The sequence below is a fragment of the Somniosus microcephalus genome, chromosome 4 (assembly GCF_052327205.1).
Source record: "Somniosus microcephalus isolate GS21.2 chromosome 4, FLI_Smic_1.0, whole genome shotgun sequence".
NCBI lineage: Eukaryota > Metazoa > Chordata > Chondrichthyes > Squaliformes > Somniosidae > Somniosus > Somniosus microcephalus.
This window is the reverse complement of record NC_140990.1, coordinates 60,310,794-60,330,454: the sequence shown is the minus strand read 5'-3', so window position 1 is coordinate 60,330,454 and position 19,661 is coordinate 60,310,794. Positions and strand designations below refer to the sequence as shown.

Sequence of the window (19,661 nt, the reverse complement as noted above, 5' to 3'; positions counted from 1 at the left end):
AATAGCGACCAAAAGCAGGAGGTACAGCTGGGAGGACAGGCGGTTTATCGCAACCGAGGTAGACAGGCTCCTGAAAGAGCGCATTATTGAATGCAGCAATAGCCCGTGGCGCGCCCAAGTGGTGGTGGTAAGGGGTAGCGAGAAGAAACGGATGGTGATCGACTATAGCCAAACGATCAACAGGTACACCCAACTAGACGCCTACCCGCTACCCCGCATATCAGAAATGGTGAACCAAATCGCCCAATACCGGGTGTTCTCCACCATCGACCTCAAGTCAGCGTACCACCAGCTCCCTATCAGACCAGAGGACCGCCCGTACACCGCCTTCGAGGCGAACGGACGCCTCCACCAATTCCTCAGAGTCCCCTTTGGGGTGACGAATGGGGTCTCGGTCTTCCAGAGGGAGATGGATCGCATGGTCGATGACCACCACTTGCAGGCAACCTTCCCCTACCTCGACAACGTCACCATCTGCGGTCACAACCAGCAGGATCACGACTCGAACCTCGAGAGGTTCCTGAAAACCGCACAAAAACTCAACCTCACCTACAACGAGGACAAGTGCGTTTTCAACACCACGCGCCTCTGCATACCAGGCAGCGTGGTGGAGAATGGGGAAATCGGACCAGACCCCGACCGATTGCGCCCCCTACGGGAGCTGCCCCTGCCCAACACTCCCAAAGCCCTGAAAAGGTGCCTGGGGTTATTTTCTTATTATTCCCAATGGGTCCCCAACTACTCCGACAAAGCCCGCCCCCTCTTGAAAGCATCCTCTTTTCCGCTCTCTGCTGAGGCCCACGCCGCCTTCAAAAGCATTAAGCAGGATATTGAGCGGGCCACGCTACAGGCAGTGGACGAGAACACTCCATTTCAAGTGGAAAGTGATGCGTCTGACTTTGCCTTGGCGGCCACCCTCAACCAGGCGGGGCGGCCCGTAGCTTTCTTCTCGAGGACCCTCCAAGGGCCCGAGATCAGACACTCCTCCGTGGAAAAGGAGGCCCAAGCCATCGTGGAGGCAGTGCGCCACTGGCGCCACTACCTAGCCGGCAAACGCTTCACCCTACTTACCGACCAGCGGTCGGTAGCGTTTATGTTCAATAATAAACAGAGGGGGAAGATCAAAAATGATAAGATTCTTAGGTGGCGGATCGAGCTCTCCACCTTCGAGTATGACATCATTTACCGGCCAGGGGCCCTTAACGAATCCCCAGATGCCCTCTCACGAGGGATGTGTGCCAGCGCCACCGGGGATCGGCTACAGACCCTCCACAACGACCTCTGCCACCCAGGGGTCACGCGGCTGTTCCACTTCATAAAGTCCCGCAACTTACCCTACTCGATTGAGGAAGTTCGGTCTCTGACCAGGAACTGCCGCACTTGCGCTGAGTGCAAGCCTCGGTTCTACCACCCTGATAGAGCCCACTTAATCAAAGCTACACGGCCCTTTGAGCGGCTCAGCTTAGATTTCAAGGGCCCCCTCCCGTCCGTCGACCGCAATGTTTACTTCCTGAACATTGTGGACGAATACTCCCGGTTCCCATTCGCCTTCCCCTGCCCAGACATGACCAGCGCCACGGTCATTAAATGCCTCAACAGCCTGTTCTGCCTGTTCGGTATGCCGAGCTACATCCACACGGATAGGGGGGCGTCCTTCATGAGTGAAGAGCTACGCCAGTGCATGCTGTCCAGGGGTATCGCCACGAGCCGTACCACCAGCTACAACCCCAGGGGTAACGGTCAAGTGGAGCGAGAGAACGGGACAGTATGGAAAGCAGTCACTCTAGCTCTAAGGACCAAGTGCCTCCCTATCTCCCGCTGGCAGGAAGTCCTCTCAGATGTGCTCCATTTGATACGGTCGCTATTGTGTACTGCCACTAATGCCACGCCTCATGAACGAATGTTTAGCTTCCCCCGGAAATCCACCTCAGGCGTATCCATGCCGTCATGGCTCTCCACCCCGGGTCCGGTATTCGTGCGAAGGCATGTGAGGGGCCATAAGATGGACCCTCTCGTGGAGCCAGTGCACCTACTCCACGCCAACCCCCAATACGCGTATGTCCGGCACGCCGACGGAAGGGAGGACACCGTGTCAATAAAAGACGTCGCCCCAGCCGGTAACGACAACAACCACAGCAATAGCAGCAACAATGACCACAGCAACTCTTGCCCACCCACTACTCTTTCATCACCCCCGGAAGAACATCGACCAACGGCACCCCCACCAACTACCCCTTCAACAACCCTGGCGGCACCCCCGGCAGAGACCCAGGAGGCCACCGGGGACACCCAGCCGACACCCGCGACACCACAAGAGCCACGTTGGTCGCAGAGGACTACCAAACCCCCGAACAGACTAAATCTATAGAAGGGGTGAATGTGATGAAATATTCCATTCATCACTGCCTGTGACTGTGGTTGGTTTCAGGTTCTCCCTTACCATTGTATTGCCTGTGACTGTGGTTGGTTTCAGGTTTCTCCTGACCATTGTATTGTGTATTGGAATGTATGGAATGTGTTGTGTGTAGGGCTCCGCCCATACCTGGCCTCTATGTAAGCCAGCTCAGTCTGGCCTCACAGACAGTACTGCAGACCTCCAGGGAAGATACCTCTCTCCACTGCGTGTTATCTTCTAAGTTAATAAAAGCCTTGTTTTGTTTCGCTAACATCGAGTCTCGGGATTATTGAGGCACATCACACATCAAATCCCAAGCTTGTTCCATTTGATTACATGGCTTGTGGGTGTCATAGGCTGAGCTGTAGTGTCTCACTTTGCACACATCTGAAATTCCTTTGAACCACCCCTTTATAGAACTAGCTTGCATGAGAGTTGAAATCTGTTATTTGCTGTATTAATTATCACTTTTTTGGATCCATACTGCATGTGATAGTCTTTGAAATGTTCTGATCTTTGTAATTGTCATTGCTGATTTTGATGGTCTCGTTGATTTAATCTCTTGTTACTAATATACCTTGCACTATTTCTTTAATCGAGATAATTGTTTCAAATACTTCCTTTATCAGGTCTTTAGCTCCTCCATTGATCCCTGTCAATAATCCTTGGTCAGGGGCTGGGGTTAGGATGTAGGTTTAGGGGTTAGTGGTTTAGGCTAGTGGTTATTGGTTAAGATTGGGGTTAGTGGTGAGTCGATAGGATATTAGGCTTAGGAGATAGTGATTAAGGTTAGTAACTACTATTGACAATGCCTGTGTGACTAGATACACCCTTTTCATTCATTTTTTTTAACCTCACGCAGACGTGTCACAAAACAGCCTCATGAATTGTTCATTCAAGGAATCTTCTTTCTGGCCCGAGCCCAATTTCCTCCCTTTCACATCTCGACATTTCCCACAGAAAGTACATCAGGGACATTGGAGTTTGGGATTTCAGGACAAGAACAAATCATCAGCCTGCCTGAAAAGGGTTTCTGACAATAACCTGTCACCAGGCCCCACCAGTCACTATCTGATTCCACCATCGTATCTGTAGTGTATGTGCTTTAAGTCAGAACTACTTTTTACAGCTCCTGTATACTGTAGTACCGGCAGTGACCACACCGGTATATAAGCTGTGCACATGCCCCTGTACCCTAGTCTAGAGATTGCCCTCCTCCAGTAAAGACCTGTTATTTGTTTATGTACAGCATCCATGTAATTATTTATCCACTGAACCACGGATCTAACAGTGGCGACGAGTGTTGATGCGAATCTACCTGCAACATTAAAAATTAAAAAAAATAGTCGAGTCCAGGAACACGGGCGTCGACCGTGAGCAACCGCCCAGCAGTCAGGCAGAGATCCAACTTCACTGGGGAGGCTGTGGAGAGCTGGGCTTGGTTCCCCAGCCACAACGAGCAGTAAGAGACCGACGACAGGTCCAGAGCAGACCCTTCCCGAGCAGCGGCAGCTGGAGCCGACCGACGGCAGAGAGAGAGAGCCGGGCAGTGTCGACGGGGTAAGAAAGAGGGTGAAGAGAGCAGGGCGCAGCCGGGGGTTGATCACCGAGCGGCGTCGAGGAAAAATACTGCAAACCGGAGAGAGAGAGGGTAAGAAACAGTCGGGTTCCAGACTGAGCGGCGTCGACAAATATCAAGAGAAGAACGCGCAGAGCACAGCCAGGGATCACGGGCTGATCAGGGTCCACGGGGCGAAGCAAGCGGAGACGCCATTGAGCCACAGAGAAGAAGGAAGAGCGCGGGAGATGCCATTTTGCAAAGCCGCAGCGGAGAAGACGGGCGAGCGCGGGAAGGAAGGAAAGTGCGGGAGATGCCATTTTGTGCCAGCGGAGAAGAAGGGGAAGCGCGGGAGGCGCCATTGGGGATAGTTAACGCACAACCAAGGATGCCGAAGAGTGGCAGTATCTCTACGTTCGACAATGAAGTCGAAGATTGGGCGACATATGTGGAACGTATTGAGGTGTACTGCAGGGCGAATGAAGTGCCAGATGCTAATAAAGCACTGGTTCTGTTAAATTCCATGGGTGCAAAAACTTATGGGTTACTGCGAAATCTAATATCCCCAGAGAAGCCGGTAAACAAGAATTTTGAAAGCTTAGTAGAAATCCTACAGGACCACTTAAACCCCACACCACTGCTGATAGCAGAATGATTTAAGTTCCATAAAAGGAACCAACACAAAGACGAAAGCAATGCTGAGTACCTAACGGAACTGCGCAAGCTATCGAAATACTGCCAGTTTGGAGCAGGACTAGCAGACACGTTAAGGGACAAGTTTGTGTGTGGGCTACAAAGTGAAGGAACCCAGAAACGGCTTCTATCAGAAAAGGACCTTACGCTGGACAAAGTTTTCAGTATGGCAGTATGACACGAAGCAGCCACAAGGGGTGCTGCAGGGATACAATGGAGACCGCAAGAATATGGCACCAACGAAATGACCTATGGAACAGGGAAGTGCTATCGCTGCGGCAGAACAACACATGACCAGAAAAATTGTTGGTTCAAGGACCAAGTTTGCAGACAGTGTGGGAAAGCAGGACACATAGCAAGAGTCTGCAGGTCTGGGAAGAAAACCAACAGTAAGAAATCTCCACAGGAGAAGTACAGAAAGGTACACCAGGTGATGGACAGTGGTTCAGACGAACAGAAAAGTGACACAGACTCCGGAAGCAAGGAGCTGGGTTGTCTGAAACTACATAATGTAACCGAAATGGAGGATCACCAGACTATCTGGGTTACACTCAAGATAGACGGAGTCCAAGTGGAAATGGAATTGGACACAGGGTCAGCTCTAACAGTCATAAATCAAAGAGACTACAAGCGGCTATTTTCACACATACCCTTGAAAGCTACAGAGATTGTCGTGAAGACGTATACGGGGCAAAAAGTCTACCCCAAAGGAAAAATAAGGGTGAAAGTGACATATAAAGGTCAGGAAATACCTAAAATGGATATATATGTATTGCCAAATGGAGGACCACCACTGCTAGGACGTGAATGGATCCGGAAGATACATTTAGATTGGCATTCCATACAGGCACTGAAGGTGGAGGCCAAAAAGGATGATGACATCACACCTGGACGACTGTCAAAAATGCTAACTGACGCAAAAGAAGTGTTCCAGGAGGGACTAGGAACACTAAAAGGAATAACAGCAACAATTAAAATAGAGGATAATGCAAGCCCAAAGTTTCTGAAGGCCAGACCAGTTCCTTATGCGATCAGACCAGCGGTTGAAGCAGAGCTGGAAGGGTTGGAATGTTCAGGAGTACTGTCCAAAGTGGACTGGAGCGAGTGGGCTACACCCATCACTCCTGTAATGAAGAGGTCGTTGAGTAATACGCCTTGGGAACCAAAGAAGGTCCGCATCTGTGGGGATTTTAAGGTGACAGTGAACCCAGTCCTTCACACGGTGCAATATCCGCTTCCACGAATTGAGGATATTTTCGCCTCGCTATCTGGTGGTAAACGCTTCACCAAAATTGATCTAGCCCAGGCGTACTTGCAAATGGAGGTAGAAGAAGCTTCGAAACATTACCTTACGATCAACACCCATAAAGGTCTCTATCAATACAACCGGCTGGTGTTTGGAGTAGCCTCGGCTCTGGCTATCTGGCAAAGGGCGATGGATCAGGTCCTGCAAGGGATTCCAGGGATCCAGTGTTATTTGGACGACACCTTGGTCACGGGTGAAAATGACGGTGATCACCTCGCTAACTTGGAGAAGGTGCTCGCCAGATTAAAGGAATATGGGCTACGAGCTAATCGCCACAAGTGCGAGTTTTCCAGAAAGAGATCTCGTTTTGCGGCCACGTCATCGATGAAGAGGGGTTACATAAGTCCCCTGACAAGATTGAGGCAGTAGTCAAGGCTCCAGCACCAGAAAATGTGTCACAACTGAGGTCGTTCCTCGGGCTGGTAAACTATTGCCACAAGTTCTTACCAAATTTGTCTACGGTATTACACCCGCTGAACACCCTACTGCAAACAGGGGTGTTAAGTCTGTGTGTTATAATGAGAATTATTGCACAGACCAAAAGAGTAAATTTTAACAGGTCTTTACTAGTTGAAGGTCAGGGCGAAACTGCCCAATAAATCATTACACAGCACTTATATACCGGTGTGGTCACCACCGGTATTACAGTATACAGAAGCCAAGATAAAGTAGTGCAACCCTTAAAATAGTTCTCTTAAAGGTGGAACGGGTACATACACTCCAATCCTCCCTTTTTAGGTTAACAGTATATATTCCCATTAAACATAGCATCATAACATATATACGCAACTTCATGTAAAAACAGTTCACAGATTCAGTCTCTCTGGAGGCTTCCTGGCTCAGTCCGGATACCGCCTCGGTGGTGTAGTAGTTTTCGGTGGTGTAGTAGGTTCTTTTGGCAAGGTCGATTCGGCTTGAATGTCAGTGTCGGGTTCATCTGGTTCCAGTATCACCGGATCGGAGGTAGATACTATGGGTATCTCTGCTTCATCATTAGGCATATAGAGTTGTGGTGTAGGTTGTCCCTTTTCGGATGACGCTATGATCTGGTCAGCATGGCGCCTTATTATGCTTTCACCAATGTCCACGGTATACATCAGCGGTCCTAGTCATGTGCAAATAGTTCCAGGCTGCCATTTCTCGGTACGGTAGTCCCTGGCCAAAACTTGTTGACCTATCTGGAAGGTTCTAGTTGGCCTTTCATTCATGCCTTGAAATTGCCGGTTCTCTACGTCCTTTCTGATGTTTGGCTTGATCAAATCCAGCCGGCATCTTAGTCTTCTATTGAAAAACATCATGGCGGGAGTTTGGTTTGTGACCGCATGTGTTGCATTCCTGTACGCCAACAAGAAGTTATCTACCTTATGTTGTAGATTTATGTCTTCATTACCCATGGCCTTTATGGCCTTCTTGAAGGTCTGGACAAACCTTTCAGCTAATCCATTGGTGGCGGGATGGTATGGGGCGGACGTGTAGTGCTTAACCCCATTGTTTTTTAAGAACTTCCTGAATTCTTCGGACACAAATTGCGGTCCATTATCAGAACAGATCTGTTCCGGCAGCCCATTCCTGGCAAATATGGTCCTTAATACTGTGATGGTTTTTTCCGTGGTGGTGGAGGACATCTTTATTACCTCCGGCCACTTGGAGTGTGCATCCACCGCGATTAAGAACATTGAGTCCATAAATGGACCAGCAAAGTCGATATGTACCCTTTGCCATGGAGATGAGGGCCACTCCCATGGATGCAGAGGAGCTTGTGGTGGGGCGTTTTGGATCTTCTGGCATCCTAGACAGCTTTTGGTCATTTCTTCGATGTCTCCATCGATACCTGGCCACCACACGAACGCTCTGGCTAGGTTCTTCATTTTCACTCCACCCAGATGCCCCTCGTGAAGCTCCTTTAGCACTTTATGCTGGAGTTTGGGTGGAATCACCACTCTGGATCCACACATCAAAGTTCCTCGGCACACTGACAGCTGTTCTCTTCTTTGCGAAAATGCTGGCAACAGTGGTTCGCCATGTGCTGGCCATCCCTTCACCGTTAAATCATAGACTCGTGAGAGAGTCGGGTCATTTCTTGTTTCCTTTTCAATCGTAGAATTTGTTACTGGTAGACATTCCACTATGGTTGAGTGGAACATCTCCACTGGGTCCACTGTAGGCGCCTCTTCTACCGTTGGCAACGGTAGGCGTGATAAACCGTCAGCATTCCCATGCTGTTTTGATCCTTTGTATTCTATGTCATATTGGTGTGCCCCTAGGAAAAGGGACCACCTCTGTAGCCTTTGCGCTGTCATAATGGAAACGCCCTTTTTAGGGTTGAATATGGATACCAACGGCTGGTGGTCTGTCAGCAGTGTAAACTTCTGGCCCTGCAGGTAATGATTGAACTTCTTTACTCCCCACACCAGGCTGAGAGCCTCTCTATCTGTCTGAGCATAGTTGCGCTCAGCGGAGGTCAATGATCTGGATGCAAATGCGACTGGCCTTTCCGAGCCATTTGGCAACTTCTGTGAGAGTACTGCTCCAATACCATAAGGAGAAGCATCACAAGCTAAACGAATAGGTAGCGTTGGGTTGAAGTGAGCCAACACTTCCTCTGAGGTGATCAATGTCTTGCATTTGCGAAAGGCCTTCTTACAGTCCTCGCTCCACTTCCATGGTACTTCTTTCTGCAAAAGGGCATTCAGCGGGTGCAGCACCGTGGATAGATTTGGCAGAAACTTATGGTAATAGTTAATCAACCCTAGGAACGATCTCAACTGGGATACATTTTCCGGAGCGGGAGCCTTCACAACAGCTTCGATCTTGTCAGGTGACTTGTGCAGCCCCTCCTGGTCAATGACATGACCACAGTACGAGATCCATTTCTGAAAGAACTCACATTTCTGGCGATTAACTCGAAGGCCATATTCCTTCAACCTGGTGAGCACCAGTTTCAAATTTGCAAGGTGTTCCTCATCGTCATCTCCTGTAATCAGGATATCGTCCAAGTAACATTGAGTGCTTGGAATTCCCTGTAATACCTGCTCCATGGCCCTCTGCCAAATTGCCGGAGCCGAGGCCACTCCAAAAACCAGTCTATTATATCGATACAAGCCTCTGTGCGTGCTGATTGTGAGATACTGGCGCGACTCTTCCTCAACTTCCATCTGTAAGTACGCTTGCGCCAGGTCTATCTTGGTGAAGCGTTTCCCGCCAGCCAATGAAGCAAAGATATCCTCAATCCGCGGAAGCGGATAGTGCACCATGTGAAGCACCGGATTAACTGTGATCTTGAAGTCTCCACAGATGCGGACCTTCCCCGGTTCCCCTGGCTTGTTACTCGATGAACGCTTCATGACGGGAACAATGGGCGTGGCCCACTCACTCCAGTCCACCTTAGACAGCACTCCTGAACGTTCCAGCCCTTCCAGCTCAGCTTCCACAGCAGGTCGTATCGCATACGGTACCGGTCTGGCTTTGAAAAATTTTGGGTTTGCATGTTCTGCAATCTTGATTTTTGCCTTAATTCCTCTCAGTGTTCCCAGTCCCTGTTGGAACACCTCTTTAGCCTCATCCAATATTCTGGACAATCGTTCAGGTTTGACATCTTTTTTTCCGGAATCTACCGTTATTGCGTATAGGGAGTGCCAGTCCATATTTATTTTTCTGATCCACTCCCGTCCCAGAAGTGGTGGACCTCCCTCAGGTAGTACATATAAGTCCATTCCTTGGTGTTCTTTGCCCTTGTGTATCACCTTGACTTTTATCTTTCCGATGGGGTATACTTTTTGCCCCGTGTATGTCTGCAATACTATCTCCGTATCCCGTAGGGGAATATGTTTGAATAACTTTTTGTAATCTTGCTTATTCATGACCATCAACGCCGATCCGGTGTCCAATTCCATCTTCACTTGGACTCCTGCTATCTGCAGTGTGACCCAGATAGTTTGTCGGTCAGCTTCCTTACTCACGTTGTGAATTCTCAGACTACCCAGTTCCTTGCTGTTGGAGTCTGAATCCGAATTCTGTTCATCCGAACTCTTCTCAGCCACCTTATGTACCTTTCTGCACTTTTCCTGTGGTGGCTTTTTGTTGCTGGTCTTCTTTCCTGACCGGCATACTTTAGCTATGTGACCAAGCTTGCCACATTTTCTACATTCCTGGTTTTTAAACCAGCATTGGTTCTGATCGTGTGTTGTCTTTCCACAACGATAACATTTTGTTGTACCCAAAGCCATTTGATCTACGCTGAGTACCGCTGCCTTCAGCTGCATTTCCGCAGTGCCTCTCGCTGCGGCTTCGTGCGATGCTGCAATAGTGACAGCCTTATCAAGTGTAAGATCATTCTCTTCAAGTAGCCGCTTTTGTGTTCCTTCTTTCGACAACCCACACACGAATTTGTCTCTCAGTGCCTCTGTCAGGCTTTCCACAAGCTGGCAGTATTTCGCTAGCTTACGCAGTTCAATTAAATACTCCGCGTTGCTTTCCTCTTTCAGTTGCGTTCTCGCATAAAATTTAAATCGTTCCGCTAACATCAGCGGTGTGGGGTTCAAATGATTCTTCATGACAGCAACAATTTTAGCGAAAGTCTGATCCGCCGGTTTAGCTGGTGATAGAAGATGCTTCAATAGCCCGTATGTCTTCGCACCCATTGAGTTTAGTAAGGTTAGTGCTTTATCTTCATCTGATATTTTATTTGCCTTACAATATATCTCTATGCGTTCTACATACGTGGCCCAATCTTCAACATCGGGATCGAAATCCTCGCGATCTTCTTGAGAAACAAAAGAATTTTTTTTTTTTTTTTACAAAATGGCGGTTTCCCGCGCTTGTCTTCTTCCCCCGCCTCCGAAAATGGCGGCTTCCCGCGTTTGCCTTTCTCCCCCGCTGGCTGTAATGGTGATTGCCGTATTGCTGCGTTCGCCCTCCCCCAGCGGTTTTCAAATCGTGCCTCCCAGCCCCTCTTGCAGTCAGGTCCTTTCCCCCCGGCTGCGGCTGAGTTCTCCGCGGTTGTTTTTTATTTTCTCCCGCGCCTTACGCTGACCCGGTCGCTGCGCCTCGTGGCCTCGGTAGCTGCCCGGCCTTTTTCACCGGTCGCGGTCGAGCTCTCTCTCGACGCTGTTGCGTCTCCCAGCCCGCTTGCAGCCCAGTCTTTCGCACCGGCTGCGTTTGCATTCACCGCGGCTTCCATGCCTTACGCTGCCCCAGTCTCAGCGCCTCTGGCCCCGACTTCTGTCCAGCTCTTTTCCCCGGCCGTGGTCGAGTTCTCCGCCCTTATATCCTCTGTTTTTTTTTGTTATTTTCTCCCCTACTCACAGTCAACGTGGCCGACTTGCTGCTCGTCGCTGATCGGCTTACCCACCACCGTGATAGAAGGGATGATCACTGCCTGTTGCTGATGGAAGGCTTCGTGTCAGAATTCTTCCTTTGCTCTGCAGACCCGAGTCTTTTCTCAGCAGAATGATGAGGGCGGATGCCTCCTCTCGACGCCCGTTAAACTGCCTTGGATGTATCTCTGCCGCAGGGTAAGATCGTACTCGTCGCCACTGTTAAGTCTGTGTGTTATAATGAGAATTATTACACAGACCACAAGAGTAAATTTTAACAGGTCTTTACTAGTTGAAGGTCAGGGCGGAACTGCCCAATAAATCATTACACAGCACTTATATACCGGTGTGGTCACCACCGGTATTACAGTATACAGCAGCCAAGATAAAGTAGTGCAACCCTTAAAATAGTTCTCTTAAAGGTGGAACGGTTACATACACTACAAGGGGTACCATGGAAGTGGGATGACGAATGTAGACGAGCTTTCCAGAAGTGTAAAGAATTGATCACATCAAAAGAGGTGTTGGCCCATTTCAAACCAGCACTACCAATTCGTTTGGCATGTGATGCATCACCCTACGGCATTGGAGCGGTGCTGTCGCACAAATTCCCAGACGGGTTGGAGAGGCTAGTAGCCTTTGCGTCTCGGTCACTAACCTCAGCCGAGCGCAACTACGCCCAGATTGACAGGGAGGCCCTCAGCCTAGTATGGGGAGTAAAAAAATTCAACCATTATCTGCATGGGCAGAAGTTCACCTTGCTGACTGACCACCAACCACTTGTCTCCATCTTTAATCCTAAGAAGGGCGTGCCAGTAATGACTGCACAGAGGTTACAAAGATGGTCCCTGTTTCTAGGGGCGAATTAATATGAAATAGAATATAAAGGCACGAAACAGCATGGGAACGCTGATGGGCTATCGCGCCTGACACTGCCTACGGTGGAGGAAGCACCAGCAGTGGACCCTATCGAGATATTTTATTCGTCGATAATTGAACGATTGCCAGTAACAAACACGGATATAGAGAAGGAGACCCGCAATGATCCGAAACTGTCACGGGTATGTGAATTGACGGTGAGGGGATGGCCAACACATGGCGACTCACTGTTGCCAGCATTCTCATCCAGAAGAGAACAGCTGTCAGTATGCCAGGGGACAGTGATGTGTGGATCCAGAGTGGTGATTCCACCCAAGTTAAGGGAGAGAGTGCTAATGGAGCTACATGAAGGTCATCTGAGGGGAGTGAAAATGAAAAGCCTTGCTAGGGTTTATGTGTGGTGGCCGGGAATCGATCAACAAATCGAAGACCTAACTAAGAGCTGCTTAGGATGCCAGAAGGTCCAAAATGCACCACCACATGCCATGGGAGTGGCCCTCCTCGCCATGGCAACGGGTGCACATTGATTTTGCTGGTCCATTCATGGACTCAATGTTCTTAATAGCAGTGGATGCTCATTCAAAGTGGCCTGAGGTGATAAAGATGTCTTCAACCACTACAGAGAAAACGATTGCAGTCCTACGGACCATATTTGCCAGAAACGGCTTGCCAGGGCAGATCAGCTCTGATAATGGACCACAGTTTGTACAAACCTTTAAGAAGGCGATAAAGACCATGTGCAACGAGGAAATTCCACTACAACATAAGATGGACAATTTCTTATTAGCCTACCGAAACGCGACACATGCAGTTACCAACCAGACCCCGGCCATAATGTTCTTTAACTGAAGGTTGAGATCTCGTCTGGACTTGCTCAGACCAAATGTGCGAAGAAATGTTGAGGACAAACAATTCCAGCACATCAACGAGAAGCCGACAAGGAGCTTCAATGTAGGGCAACCAGTCTTGACCCGTGACTATCGAACAGAGAAGTGGCAACCCGGAACGATATGTACAAGGCAGGGGCCATTAATGTACACAGTGGATGTCGGGGAGAACATTGTGAGACGCCACGTCGATCAGATCTTAGCATCACAGGAAGGCGTCAACCCCATGTCTGGAGTACATGGGGATGAACCCAACATACCGGTAGCCTCTACTTCAGACCCAGTAGCAGTGGAACCCGATGAACTACCCGATGAAAAGGGGTCAGAATCGCCTCTGCACCAAGAACAAGAACCTCCGGAAAGGTGCTATCCTGAAAGGGTCAGGAAGCCGCCCCAAAGACTGAATCTATAAATGGACTTTTGTTATTGAATGTACATGTAAAAATGTAATTGTTATTTGAATATTAAGGGGGTATTATTAATCTAAAAAGGGAGGAATTGTAGTGTATGTGCTTTAAGTCAGAACTACTTTTTACAGCTCCTGTATACTGTAGTACCGGCAGTGACCACACCGGTATATAAGCTGTGCGCATGCCTCTGTACCCTAGTCTAGAGATTGCCCTCCTCCAGTAAAGACCTGTTGTTTGTTTATGTACAGCATCCGTGTAATTATTTATCCACTGAACCACGAATCTAACAGTATCTTCCTCCATTACCCGCCTTTCACCCTCACTAGAGCTGGTTTCACCACCATGACCATTCTCCATACTGAGGCTCTCTGATTCCCATTTATAGTCTCAGTGTAAGTGGTCCCTGGATTTGGTGTCTTGGTGTAAGTGGTCCCTGGATTTGGTGTCTTGGTGTAAGTGGTCCCTGGATTTGGTGTCTTGGTGTAAGTGGTCCCTGGATTTGGTGTCTTGGTGTAAGTGGTCCCTGGATTTGGTGTCTTGGTGTAAGTGGTCCCTGGATTTGGTGTCTTGGTGTAAGTGGTCCCTGGATTTGGTGTCTTGGTGTAAGTGGTCCCTGGATTTGGTCTCAAAGTTTAAGTGGTCCCTGGATTTGGTGTCACAGACAACAACAACAACTTGCATTTATATAGTGCCTTTAATGTAGTAAAGCATCCCATGTTGCTTCACAGGAATGTTTTCAAACAATATTTGACAGTGAGTCATATAAGGAGATATTAGGGCAGGTAACCAAAATCTTGCTCAAAGAGGTAAGTTTTAAGGAGCATCTTAAAGGAGGAAAGAGAGGCGGAAAGGTTTAGGGAGGGAATTCCAGAGCTTGACAACATAGGAACAGGAGTAGGCCATTTAGCCCCTCGAGCCTGCTCTGCCATTCAATGAGATCATGGCTGATCTGCGACCTAGCTCCATTTCCCCGCTATTGCCCCATATCCCTTAATACCTGTGGTTAACAAAAATCTATCAATCACAGATTTAAAATTAACCATTGATCTAGCATCAACTGCCGTCTGTGGGAAAGAATTGCAAACTTCTACCACCTTTTGTGTGTAGAAGTGTTTCCTAACTTCACTCCTGAAAGGTCTGGCTCTAATTTTTACACTCTGCCCCCTAGTCCTAGACTCCCCAACCAGCAGAAATAGATTCTCTCTATCAGTTCCCCTTAATATCTTGAAAACTTCAATCAAATCACCTCTTAACCTTCTAAATTCCAGGAAATACAACCCTAATTTGTTTAATCTCTCCTTGTAATTTAACCCCTGAAGTCCGGGTATAATTCTGGTAAACCTACGCTGCACTCCTCCCAAGGCCAACATATCCTTCCCAAGGTGTGGTGCCCAGAACTGCTCTCAGTACCCCAGGTGTGGTCTAACCAGGGCTTTGTATAGCTGTGGTGTAACTTCTACCCACTTGTATTCTAGTCCTCCAGATATAAAGGCCAGCATTCCATTAGCCTTTTTGATTATTTCCTGTACCTGTTCATGACATTTTAATGATCTATGTACCTGGGTCCCCAAGTCTCGTTGGACTTCCACTGTTTCTAGCTTTTCACCATTTAGAAAGTACTCTGTTCTATCCTTTTTAGGTCCAAAGTGGATGACCTCACATTTGCCTACATTGAAATCCATTTGCCACAGTTTTGCCCATTCACTTAATCTATTAATATCTCTTTGTAATGTTATGCTTCCATCTACACTGCTTACAATGCCACCTATCTTTGTGTCAAAGGCAACTTGCATATGTGACTTTCTATCCCATCATCTAAGTCATGAATAAATAAGGTGAATAGTTGAGGCCCCAACACAGATCCTTGCTGGACAGCGTTAGTCACATCCTGCCAATTAGAGTCCCTGCCCATTATCCCCACTCTCTGTCTCCCGCTACTCAGCCAATCTCCTAACCAGGTCAATAATTTGCCTTCAATTCCATGGGCTTCAACTTTAGCTAACAGACTCTTATAAGGGACTTTATTAAATGCCTTCTGGAAGTCCATCTAAATAACATCCATAGACATTCCCCTGTCCACTACTTCAGTTACCTCTTCAAAAAATTCAATCAGGTTCAGCAGGCATGACCGACCTTTCACAAATCCATGCTGGCTCTCTCTGATCAACTGAAAATTTTCACGGTGTGATGTTAGGCTAACTGGTCTCTATTCCCCTGATTTCCCTCTCTCACCATTCTCAAATAGCGGAGTGACATGCGCAATCTGACGAAATGGTTACCTAATCGAGAGAACTTTGGAAGATTATAGTTTGGGCATCTGCAATGTTCTCACTTACTTCCTTTAAAACCCTGGCTTGGAAACCATCTGGTCCTGGGGATTTGTTACTCTTTAGTGCCATTATTTTCTTCATTACTGTTATTTTGGTGAGTCCCCGTCCATGATTCAATATTAGTTTCCTTGGGATGTCCGGCCTGCTATCCTCTTCCACTCTGTCAATACTGACGCAAAATAATTATTCAACATGTCCACCTTTTTATTATCATTTACAATGTCACCATTATCAGTTTTCAAGGGGCCCACATTGCTCCTGACCCTCTTTTTCCTAATATAATTGTAATAAAAATTGTGTTGATTTTGATATTCCTTACAAGTTTCTTTTCATACTCCCTTTTTGTAGCTCTTACTGTCTGTTTTGTCACCCTTTGTTGTTCTTTGTATTTCTCCCAATCACCATGATTTGTGCTATTTATTGTATTTCTGTGTACTTGTTCTTTTAGTTTGATGTTGTCCCTTCTCTCTTTAGTCGTCCATGGCTGGGGTTTTTTGGTAAGTAGAGCTCTTGCCCCTCGGGGGTAGAAGCTGCTTCTGTATCACCGTAAATTATTTTTTGAACATCTCCCACTGATTTTCTGTTGTTTTACCCATTAACAGATTTCCCCAGTTTACTGTGGACAGTCTCTGTCTTATCCTGTTGAAGTTGCCCTGAACTAACACTAGAACCTTAGTAGCTGTTTCACATTTCTCCCTTTCAAACATAATGTGGAACTCGATCATGTTATGATCGCTGTTAGATAAATGTTCACTCACAGTGAGGCTGTTCACTAAATCTGGTACATTCCTAAATCTAATATGGCCTGTCCCCTTGTTGGTTCTAGGACATATCGTTGCAGAAAATTATCCTGAACACACACGAGAAATTCACCCGAGAAGACGATAGAGACCAAAGTGCCATTTGCCCCTCTCAGTGTGGCCCTGAAGGACTGTGTCCAGGCTGGAGTTCTGTTCCCGCCGTACGATCCTCCCCCAGATTGTCCTTTCTGAGCTCCAGCCAGGTGATGCTAAACACTCAGGTGGGAAAGAGAAAAATCTTCAACAACATGTTTAAAACAAAGCTGATTTATTTGACATATATGCAGAATATTAAACTCCAGCCCAGTTATAGGAGTTATTAACATCAGCAGAAACAAACCCCAACTGTCAGAATGAACACGGTTCAGTCCTGGATGTAATTAACAGCAGCAATAACAGCAGAATCCAACCCCTGCAGTCACATGTGAACTCGCTGGTGTGCCAGCAGGTTGGATGACTGAGTGAATCCCTTCCCACACACAGAGCAGGTGAACAGCCTCTCCCCAGTGTGAAGTCGCTGGTGTGTCAGTAGGCTGGAGTGCTGAGTGTATCCCTTCCCACACATGGAGCAGGTGAATGGCCGCTCCCCAGTGTGAACTCGGCGGTGTAGCAAAAGGTCGGATGACTGAGTGAATCCCTTCTCACACAAGGAGCAGGTGAACGGTCTCTCCCCAGTGTGAACTCGCTGGTGTCTCACCAGCTCTGCAGAACTTTTAAAGCTGTCCCCACAGTCAGAGCATTTAAAAGGTCTCTCCCCAGTGTGAATGAGCTGCTGTGTTCGGAGTGGGGATGAGTGAGTGAATCCCTTCCCACACACAGAGCAGTTGAACGGTCTCTCCCCAGTGTGAACTCGCTGGTGTGTCAGCAAGTGGGATGACTGAGTGAATCCCTTCCCACATATGGAGCAGGTGAATGGCCTCTCCCCAGTGTGACTGCGTCAATGAGTTTCCAGCTGGTATTGGTAATTGAATCCCTTCTCACAGTCCCCACATTTCCATGGTTTCTCCATGGTGCGGGTGTCCTTGTGTCTCTCCAGTTTGGACGATCAGTTGAAGCCTCGTCCACACACAGAACACGTGTATAGTTTCTCCCCACTGTGAATGGTGCAATGTTTTTTCAGGCGTGTAGCTGGTTAAAGCTCTTTCCACAGTCAGTGCACTGGAACACTCTCACTCGGGTGTGTGTGTCTCGATGCTTTTCCAGTCATACTGATGTTTGAAATCTTTTCCCACAGACAGAACAGAGAAACATTTCTCCTTCCACATTCAGAGGCCGATGATATTCGGGTCCTGATGAATGGAGTGACTCTGTCAGATCTTGATGTGATGTTTGGTTTGAGTTTGTGGTGTGTAAATGCTGCCCTTCTCAAAGCCTGTAAAAGGAGTTTACAAAAGCCGTCACTGTCAGTCCAGGGTAGAAATTGACAAGATTTTCTCCTCCTGGTTCCTGGCCAAGGGGGCCGTGCATGCGCCCTGCTGCCCCCTGAGCCTCTCAAGATGGCAGCCGTTACCCCGGGCCTGTCACCGGGAGAAAGCCCCGCAGCTGCCGCCCCGCTCGGGGCAAACGCCTGGCCCGGAGGCTCTGTTCGGGGCCTGAGACCCACCCCGGGTGTGTGTGAAGTGGATAATGTTGAGTGTTTTAATAATGGGGCCTGGGGCCGCACTCGGGGAGTGAGCAGCCCCCGTCCCCCCGGGGTTCATGAACCCGCTCCCTGAGCTCGGGGTGTGAGCAGTCCGCGTCCCCCCGGGGTTCATGAACCCGCTCCCTGAGCTCGGGGTGTGAGTGGCCCGCGTCCCCCCGGTGTAGTGTATGTAACCGTTCCACCTTTAAGAGAACTATTTTAAGAGTTGCACTACTTTATCTTGGCTGCTGTATACTGTAATACCGGTGGTGACCACACCGGTATATAAGTGCTGTGTAATGATTTATTGGGCAGTTCCGCCCTGACCTTCAACTAGTAAAGACCTGTTAAAATTTACTTTTGTGGTCTGTGTAATAATTCTCATTATAACACACAGACTTAACAGTGGCGACGAGTACGATCTTACCCTGCGGCAGAGATATATCCAAGGCAGTTTAATGGGCGTCGAGAAGAGGCATCCGCCCTCATCATTCTGCTGAGAAAAGACTCGGGTCTGCAGAGCAAAGGAAGAATTCTGACACGAAGCCTTCCATCAGCAACAGGCAGTGATCATCCCTTCTATCACGGTGGTGGGTAAGCCGATCAGCGACGAGAAGCAAGTCGGCCACATTATCTGTGAAGTAGGGGAGGGAAAAACGGAGGATATAAGGGCGGAGAACTCAACCACGGCCGGGGAAAAGAGCCGGACAGAAGTCGGGGCCAGAGGCGCTGAGACTGGGGCAGCGTAAGGCACGGAAGCCGCGGTGAATGCAAACGCAGCCGGTGTGAGAGACCGCAGCGAATGCAAACGCAGCCGGAGTGAGAGACCGGGCTGCAAGCGGGCTGGGAGACGCAACAGCGTCGAGAGAGACCTCGACCGCGACCGGTGAAAAAGGCCGGGCAGCTACCGAGGCCGCGAGGCGCAGCGACAGGGACAGCGTAAGGCGCGGGAGAAATTTTTTTTAAAAACCCGCGGGGAACTCAGCCGCAGCCGGGGGGGGAAAGGACCGGACTGCAAGAGGGGCTGGGAGCCACGAATTGAAAACCGCTGGGGAGGGCGAACGCAGCAATACGGCAATCGCCATTACAGCCAGCGGGAGAGACAGAGCCCGAGCGAGCGAGCGAGACCGAGCGAGCGGGAGAGAGAAGAGACCGAGCGAGCGAGCGAGACCGAGCGAGCGAGGGAGAACGAGACCGAGCGAGCGAGGGAGAATGAGACCGAGACCGAGCGAGCGGGAGTGACAAGAGACAGCCAGCGGGGGTGAAAGGCAAACGCGGGAAACCGCCATTTTAAAAAGGCGGGGAAGAAGACAAGCGCGGGAAACCGCCATTTAAAAAAAAAGTTAAAGAAAAATTTCTTTTTGTTTCGCAAGAAGATTGCGAGGATGCCTAAGCGTGGTAACATCAACGATTTCGATCCCGATGTTGAAGATTGGGCCACGTATGTAGAATGCATAGAGATATATT

General features: G+C 48.7%; 2 pseudogenes; one reads left to right on the top strand and one right to left on the bottom strand.

Moving 5' to 3' along the window:
- Window positions 1-19,661, bottom strand: part of LOC147119008 (uncharacterized) — a 139,768-nt pseudogene that overhangs the window by 107,832 nt on the left and 12,275 nt on the right.
- Window positions 1-19,661, top strand: part of LOC147119010 (uncharacterized) — a 29,007-nt pseudogene that overhangs the window by 2,753 nt on the left and 6,593 nt on the right.